Raw genomic sequence first — 9864 nt, forward strand, 5'->3', positions numbered from 1 at the left:
AATAATGGCATTATATAATAAATAATGGCATTATTTAATAAATAATGGTTATTTGTACATAAGTAATGATTATTTGTATATAATGGCAAACTGTAAAAATTGTTTATAAATAATGATTATTTATAAATAATGGGATATTGAAACTAAATTATTATTTATAAATAATGAAGTAGATATTTCATTATTTAACAAATAATCTTTATTTATAAATAATGGAAAACTCGAACATTAAATAATGATTATTTATAAATAATGAGAATAATGGTGCACTCGAAAAAATTATTTATAAATAATGAAGTAGACGTTTTCATTATTTAACAAATAATCGTTATTTATAAATAATGGAAAACTCAACAAATTATTTATAAATAATGAAAAACAAATAATCATTATTTATAAATAATGAAAAACAAATAATCAAAACAAATAATCATTATTTGTAAATAATGAAAAACAAATAATCATTATTTATAAATAATGAAAAACAAATAATCATTATTTATAAATAATGAAAAACAAATAATCATTATTTGTAAATAATGAAAAACAAATAATCATTATTTATAAATAATGAAAAACAAATAATCATTATTTATAAATAATGAAAAACAAATAATCATTATTTGTAAATAATGAAAAACAAATAATCATTATTTATAAATAATGAAAAACAAATAATCATTATTTATAAATAATGGAATGTCGAACTATTATTATTTACAAATAATGAAGTATTACTTGGAATTATATATAAATAATTAGAAATGATATTTCATATAATAGTAGTTATTTACAAATAAAATGTAAATTATATATAAATAATAGTTATTATTTAATAAATAATGATTATATAACAAATAATTGTTCTATATAATATTGGTACATTCGGCGCCTCATAGTTCTTTAGCCCGCAACCTTGGTATGGGGCTGGTTTCTTGTGCATCCCACATTTCTCACAGGCATTCCTCAATCCGTTACGGACGAGGAGCTCCTTGATGAGCTTAATTCTCAAGGAGTGACCGCCGTAAAAAGAATCAAGAAACGCGTAAATTGCGAACTCATCGACACCACCGCCATCATTTTGTCTTTCAAGCAAGGCGAAGCGCTGCCAGAAAGTATCCACATTCGATACATGACCAAAAAGGTCGCAAAATCCAATACGTACCGCCGGTACAAAGGTGGCAAAACTGCCAAGGTTTTGGTCACCTAAAACAAACACGTGTCAAAAACCAGATGCGTTAGGTGTGGGGGTAATCATACCCTCGATAATTGCCCCCAAAAGGAATACCCCCTCTGCCTAAGGTGCGAAAATAGGGCGATTGGGACTGGGCACTCGCACTCTCGACGACCAAATTGCTGCGACATTCTTACTCTTCATACTCTTCACTCTCTTCTGGTGATTTATTTTCGGCTTTCTGTTCTCACAGTACACTTCGCATCAAATTCTGCTTATCAATCGTCGGAGATACCGGTTACAGGACCCAGCTTGCAGACAAGGTTATTGGAAGTCTCCCCCCTAAACTCTTCCCCAGCTAATATCTTAAAAAGACACACATAAAATGGCTAGTGGTGTTGATGATTCCGACGAGTTCGGAATCGTCACAAACAAAAAGAGAGCGAGAAACAACAGCTCACCAGAAAAGAGCGAGGCTCAATCAAATGATACCATGTTTCAAACAATTTGCCTTGCTCCCATTGAGCAGCACAAATCTATTTCCAAACTAAACCCTATTCATGTGGCAAACGAGATCAAATCGAAAATAGGGGAACCAAAGCAAATAAAAAATGGGGACGTTGTATCCTCTTGAAATGCAAAGACGAAAGGCAAAAGACAGAAGAAAAGAGCCTTAAACCTAGACAGCCTGGACAATATGCATCTAAAAACTTTTATTTGGACACAGAACCCGCCAGCAAAAGGAGTAATTACAGGCATTACTCAATCAGTTACGGACGAGGAGCTCCTTGATGAGTTTAACTCTCATGGTTAAAAGAATAAAAAAACGTGTGAATGGCGAACTCATCGATACCACCGCCACAATTTTTGGCTTTTAAGCAAAGCGAAGCGCTGCCAAAAAGTGTCCACATTGGATACATTACAAAAAAGTATCAAAATATGTACCACCGGTACAGAGGTGCCAAAACTGTCAAGGTTTTGGTTACCTTAACGTGTAGATCGAAAACAAGATGTGTTTGGGAAATCATACCCTCGAAAATTGTCAAAAAAAAGGACGACCTCATCTGCCTAAGGTGCGGAAAGCACCATAGCGCAGCATACCAGGGATGTGAAACATATAAAAAAGCCAAACGTGTACAAAATGTAAAGTACACAGAAAACGTAACTTATTCTGAAGCACTCAAAAGAGTAAATTCTATGCCCCAAAACTCCAAAATTACAAACGGCTTAAGCTACGCCAACGCACTCCAAACGGGAGGAAATGTTCCCCCCCAAACCTACGCATCTCCAAACAATGCCTATTAATCCAAACGCCCCAAAATATAATCTACAAGGCGGGTTGTCCAAACTTCTACTCCTCCACAATCTCATACCCACAATTCTACATAACTCACCTCTCACTATATTTACTCCTCCAGAAAAAGACCAACAAGTAAAAATGCCGATTGGATCCTCTTCTTACACAGTTAAAAACTTTTATTATAATCCAAAATCTATGAGGTCCAATCATCTTGACTCGATTGTATGTGCTAGTGAACAAAATGTAATTGTATGCGGGGATTTCAACAGTCACAACCCTTTATGGGGAGTGCAAATGGGGATCATATTGGTAAAATTGTTGAAAATTTTATCTCCGATCATAATTTGGTATTACTAAAATAATGATGGGAGTTATACACGAATTGACCCCGGGACTGGCAAATTGTCTTGTCTCGATCTAACAAGGGTTTCATGTGCACTTGCTGCTAGGAGCCAGTAGGAGGACTGGTGGAGGGTACTACTTTGGGTATAGTGATCATTTTGTAATCCAAATCAAAATTAATATGAACGAGAGTAATGTCACTGTAAATAAACCGCAACCCCCAAACCGCTCATGAGCTGTTCATAAAACAAACTGGGAAATCTACACACAAAAAATTGAAAATATTAACCAAACTCAATTATTCATGGGTTCTACCCAAGATTCATATGACACTTCTATATAAAATTTAGAAAAATTGAAAATATTAACCAAACTCAATTATTCATGGGTTCTACCCAAGATTCATATGACACTTCTATAGAAAATTTAGAAAATGCAATGGAATTATCTACTCAAAATTAATTCTCGAAAATCGTCTCGCCTAACAAACTCATGCTGGACCAAAGAATGCAACGATGCTATTCGAAAACGTAATAGAGCCAATCGCAAATTAAAAAAACTTTGCAATTTTCCGATTAGATTATAAATTTAAAAAGGCAGTAGCACAACGAATTTGAGACAAGCCAAAATGAACTCTTGGGAACAATATTGCGATACAATTGATAGATCTACCTCACTTACAGAGGTGTGAAAAAAAGTTAGAGCTTGAAAAAAAAAACCAAAAAGCAGATTTTCCGATCTTCCACTAAAGATTGATGGGCAGAGTATTCAAAATAACGAATTGAAGGCAAATGTCATTGGAGATAACTTTCATAATCCAAAAGAATTAGACGACGAGACATCGCTTAATAATACTGACTTTGGAAATAATTAATGAAGATTTTACCCCATATTACAATCATCATATTGCTAGGTATTTTCGTTTTAATATGGAAAACATCTGAATTGCCGCTAAAATGTAAATCCTCAATTGTTGTTCCAATATTAAAAGCAAATAAAGACAAATCAGATGCTAAATCCTATAAACCGGTTTCACTAACCTCGGTCCTGTGCAAAATTATGGAAAGAATGATAACTACAAGATTTTAGCTGAACTGGAAACATAATTTGATGTCCCCATTCAATCTGACTTCACTCCAAAGAGAAGTGTTTTCGATAATTTAACTAGACTCAACACAGATGTTCAAAAATTATTCATGAATCAAGATTTCGTTATAGCAGCATTCCTCGACATGACAACACTATATAGGTAAAGTACAGTTTGAACACCTTTTCCCTTATCAAGAACTTTAACTTCAAGATATATTAATGTATCTCAATCGCTTTTCAATATATTATGTTTTCTAATGTACTGGGGCAGGAATACAGGTAAAAACTCTGGAATAGTTCCAAGGGTGTAATTGTATTGGCGCAGTACCCCTTGACGTAACAGCTGATGAGCTGCAAGAGAACTACAGACCCAAAGGTAACGTATGCAAAACGCATCAAAAAGAGAGTGAGAGGCAAGCTAGTCGACACAACGACTATCTGTCCCCAATTCGGCGATTTTTTTTTTCAATTTTCGGGGCTCTGGACACACAAAAGAATCTTGCCATTTCCATGATTACAAACTAAGATGTCCAGGATGCGGGGCAGTAATAGCGCAGTTGACTGCCCTGCATGCTAATGAAAAGAAAATGCTTTAGATATGTCAGGAAACATATCGCTGCAGCGTAGGAGGGGTGTCCCATCCGTATAAGTATTTCTTTATTCCCTTCTTTAATATTCATAAACTTTTCCTATTCTCACTGTCGTCGTTAACCCTTTTATGTGAACTTTCAGTCCTGAAGGGATCCGTATCTCTTCATCCATCATATTGCAGGGAACTCACATGAACAAATTGTGCTTTCCAGTAGGTTCCCGTATATGTCATTTATATTTTGCTTTACATGGTAAATTTTGTTGAATTTGAAACGGAAAAGTAAACTAGTAGTCAATTAAACCTTTCAAAAACTAATAATTTTGATATCATTTTACTCTTGCTATCGAACATTGTGTAGTTCTTTCATGTATGCTTATATTTCAATGTATGAAAATCTGTAATTTGGCCTTCTTAGTCGATCAGAAATGATTTATATTTACTGAAACCATTTCTATTCCAAACGAAATGACGATTTATCATACGCAGAATCATTTACTTGGCTCATTATTTTGATATTTGCCGAGATAAATCAGCTCGCTCTTATACATATACCATGAAGAACGATGAAATTCACTTTCATACACAAGAAAGTCTACAAAATTATAACGTTAGAAGATGCCCCTAAACATTGAGCTCATGATCTATGCGATATTATGTTTATGATCGTTCTGGAATTATGATTCATATGAATAATTTTTCTATTTTCTCTTCCTTTCTATATTCTCATGTTTTATAAATCCCATAAAAGAACTGTAGTGACATGATAGGAAGAGTTGCACTCGGGAATAACTCTTTCCAAGGTAATATGGTATACGCAATACGCAGGGGGGATCTAACGGTAATTTCTATCTAGAATTTCCAAAGTAATCTGTTTATGTAACTGATAACATCCCCTTAGATCTTATAACTAAAATCAGTGTACAGTACATAATGTAATGAAATAATTTATATAATTCGTAATTTCTTACAAATTTCATATAACCATACAGAAAAGACATAACTTTGACTTGCTTGGCTTGCTTCACATGTTTCACATCGCAGACTGCTTGATGATCAAAGGCTGCGGCTGAAGAGTGGTGTACGATGTCTACTGGATCGGGTCACTCAGTGTGAAGAGTCATGGGATAAGAAAATTTCTTTCACCGTTTCAGCTGGCTGGTTACCATGGCTACAGTGTCCTGATGATTATGATGTTCTCCAATCATCTATCTTCTCAGATCGATGCATCCTATGTAAATTAACAAAAACGTTACTGCATCTGTGTATATAAACACAGCATGTACAATGCGAGGAATAAAGATGGATAACAATATTTACATCGTTTTCAACATTAGATAATTACATACACTGACAATCATTCATACAGTAATCAATTTCAAACTGTTTAAGTTAAAATGGTCAAGATGGAAAGATATCTGGCTAGAATGTGCTATGGACTTTACTGTATATCTGTACATAACTACACCTTAAAGAAATAAATTTGAACGTAGTTCAATTGATGCTTCTGCATTTTCTAAAGCAAACTACACATTTTGGGTGAATCTTGTGAAATTTTCAGTAAAACACAAACATAAAAAGGCTACCATTTTAGAAATATATATAACTCATTTTACAAATTGTATATAAAAAGAGTGACAGATCCGGGCGGGGCCGGGTGAAGGATCTCTTTATGTCGAGAATCGCCAATTACAATGCATATTGATATAACTTACGTGATAAAATATCATGTTCACCCCATCTTTTGTTGGAATAAAATGTAAAGCTAATTTCCATATCATGGACAAATGAAATGCTTATTTTCGTTTTATTCAGGCATTATATCAAAGAGCAGAGACTGAACTTTTTAGACATGTTATTTTTTGGTGAAATTTATACACGTCCATTAAATGCTTTTTTGTGATTTTTTGCTCACCCATTTGTGAATGAATTTCATCAAAGCTATAACACAATAACGAGAAAAGTGTAAGTTTTTAGATATTTGTCTATTGTTTGTGATCAAATTAAGGGAAGTAATGTATAATAAATTTATCAGTTTGAAACTTACCTCATCGGTTGTGGGCCAGTGTCAACACGAATCTGGGAAAGCGGGAGAAGATTGAATTAGTAGCATATAGGCTAACTTCATTTCAATGGCTCCCTCGAATACTTGAGATGTCAAAGGATCACTATCAAGACGAAATGGTCGATAGATAAAAAAGATGAGCATTGTACGGATCTTATGAGCAGGTAAGCTAGAGATAATAATTAGAAACAATAATCCAAAGTCATAATTCTTTTCAACAAAGACTGCATTTATGTTTAAACTAACCTTATTTTCCTTCTGGATGTCTTCGAGTTAAGAAGAAAGTTGGTCCCTTTCTTCGTTTACGATAACCAAAATATTTTCGAACCCAACAACAGACTATTATCATCACATGATTTTGATGATGCATATTCATGAGGAAAATCTGAATGAACATGCATCCTTTCTTTGATCTAATGCAAAGCCCCCACTACATACATGTACGTACCAATCAAACAATAAACAAAATATCACAAAATCATTTTTGAAGGAAAGATCAATTGAAGGATCTCAGTGCCGCGAAAATTTAATGTAATGGAAAAAATGATAGTGTGGATTCTTAAGAAAATGATTACTACCGAATCATGATTTTCATAATGCATCAAGACTTCAAGACGTCAAAAGGGGCTTTGTAGATAAGTTTGTATTTGCTTGTCAAGACTTGACATAATATAGGGGCTCTTGGGATTGCTTCCCTATCCCTTGTAGTACCGTTCCCGCCTCTGAGTAATTGATTTTATTAAAAATGGATTGAACATCGCATGTGGAGCATCACAAATTGTTTTACTTACCTCAGAAAAGTTGATCGCCAAGGACTTGCACTGGAGACAATCTATGAGCGGATATCATTTTAAATCGCATTGCAGCAGCTACAATAGCCCCCCTAAACAAAATAAAATCAAAGAGTTTTGTTGAAGAATGTATTCGCAATCATAAAAGATAGGATTGTCCCAAATTAGATTCGTATTCATTTATCTAGAGTTCAAAAATGTCTAAAATAACTTTATTTGTTTAAAGTCAAGTATAACGCTATAAAAATGTCAAGTCTGGCATATATTAAAAGTTTTGTTTCATTTACAAGTTTTAGTAAGGGGAAAACATGATTTAGATAATTACATGCATATGAAAAAAAATCCATGGCATTAAAAAGTGGGCAAATTTCTTAAAGGGTCCTTCACAATTGCTCGTGCGACCGTTTGCGATCACTTGGTCACAATATATGTTGCACACAATCGCAACAGTTGTAAGCAGTCGCACCACCAATGACCAACATGACCAATCGTGAAAGGGGCTTAAGTTATCAACAATGAACGTAGAGGGCGTCAAGATACCTCGGTGTGGCAATGAGTTCGTGCCGGTGTGAAATCGGGACGGAGCGATGTTGAGTAGTAGGTCCATGGTTGAAGACATGAGATTCGAGCCATTCCTTTTTTTTTCCGAATACCAAGACTCGCAGACTTGTTAGGTCAATTGAACGCTAGTGAAAAAGAAATGGTAGATTAATAATCAAATATTTTACAGGTGTTGAGAGGGTATTTAATCATTTTTAAATTCATTCAACAAACATAGAACAGTCATATGTGTTGATAATCAGATCATTTGATCATCAGTCACCAAAATGTATATTGAATTTTGTATCATTCTAACGGTTGCAGAACATGAAAAATGTATCAATGTTTGGCGAAAACAGAACATCGATTTAGTATGTTGTTAAATCATCAATATTTGTTAAAAAGTTAAATTTATATGTAAGCCATTGTCTCCCTTCATATCTCCCTAGCTCCCTTCATAAAAATAAACATTTTAGCGGGCCTTACCTGAAAAAAAAATTAACTCGTAGGCTTGATAAAAAGACGTTTATGAATACATAACTGTACTAGACCGGTCAGAGCGAGGTAAAATAATACACTTGGGTCTATGTTGTGAATTTGAACAATGGCCCAGACCATGACAAATTTGTCTGGATTTATTATCCTCGTGAGTCTCTAGGACCAGATGTGATGGTCTGATACAAGATGGCGTCCCACAAAGATGTGAAGCTTCAAGATTAGGCGATATCTTCCATGATCCATGTATGACGGTCATATAGGAGAGCCGGTGAGCTGATCTAACCGTTTTGCCTAAACCTGAAATCACTACATCTACCATGCCATGACCCGATTTTGATTTTCTACCAGTAAAAATCCAACAACCATTTTCTCCTCTATCCATTTCTATCTTGGTTTGCAAGATTCTAAGATAGTGAGAGCACCATTCCTCAACTGTGAAATTAAACCGTGACATTGTAACATCCTCTTGTCAGGACGGCAACATTTGCAAGTGAACATATTGAATGGGTTTCAGTGTAATAAAACATGCTTGAGCTGGGAAGTACATTCTCTTGGAAAGTACATGAAGTATGCCTAAGTCATGTACATGCAAGGGCCGTGGAACGATTTCGAAAGGGGGAGTGAGGTTATGAGCATGCATACGTTCGCAATTGTCATTATCACGTTTCTGTAAGGATACTGAAAATGTGGGGAGGGGCATGAAGCCGCCCGTCGATTCCGCGCCCCCAAAAATTTATACTTGACATCATTAACTAACTTATCCAAACTCTATCAGCATAAACATCCTAACCAAAAGCCTTAATTTCAGATCAGTTTTAGGTATTCATGCTGTCGTTGGTGCGTTGGTGTAACTATAATTTTAATTTATGGTGCCATATGCTCTTACCTTTATCTTCAATGTTTTGTCCTCTCGGTGCATCTCAAATTATTGTTCTCATCTCGGTAAAACAGAGCATAATGTCGACGAGGAATTGCAGTAGGGTTCAATAACAGAACGGGTTCCACCTATGCGTTGCATTGCATCACCCCCAACTCAGCACCTAAATAGAAATTAATACAATCATAAGGACTTTGGTTGAAGAATTAACACGCAATTACATACGTTATCAATTGTACCAATTGATTTAGCTGTCTTATGTTGTATGTAAATTGATTCTTGAAAATATGAAAAGTCAGAGGAAAATTACTCAATTGAATCGAATTCACGTAGGACAATATTCTTTTAAACTACATCATAAACTCTAAAAATTATTATATTCGAAAGCTTTCAAACTATATGAATATACAGGAACTCATGTCTCCATTAACATAACTGAAAACAAAAATAGATCCACAAAATTATTAAAGTGGAATCAAGCAAAAGCCCCAAGTTGTTCTGAACGAAAACGGACGTGGGAATATGTTTAAAGCCTCGAAAAATGAGGACAACTTTGTTAACGTTATGAATTGGGATTTTACGATTCAGAACTAAAATCC

At 34.6% G+C, this 9864-nt stretch overlaps 1 long non-coding RNA gene across 1 annotated transcript; it reads right to left on the reverse strand.

Annotated features, from left to right (window-relative positions):
- Nucleotides 1-933: 933 nt before the first annotated feature.
- On the reverse strand, nt 934-9428 carry LOC129260496 (uncharacterized). The gene is made up of 5 exons (XR_010293636.1): nt 9275-9428; nt 7891-8036; nt 7351-7442; nt 6542-6662; nt 934-5725 (listed from the first exon to the last, which is right to left on the reverse strand). It is a non-coding gene; the product is annotated as an uncharacterized LOC129260496 (long non-coding RNA).
- Nucleotides 9429-9864: the final 436 nt, after the last annotated feature.

Source organism: Lytechinus pictus, chromosome 5, assembly GCF_037042905.1.
Source record: "Lytechinus pictus isolate F3 Inbred chromosome 5, Lp3.0, whole genome shotgun sequence".
Lineage (NCBI taxonomy): Eukaryota > Metazoa > Echinodermata > Echinoidea > Temnopleuroida > Toxopneustidae > Lytechinus > Lytechinus pictus.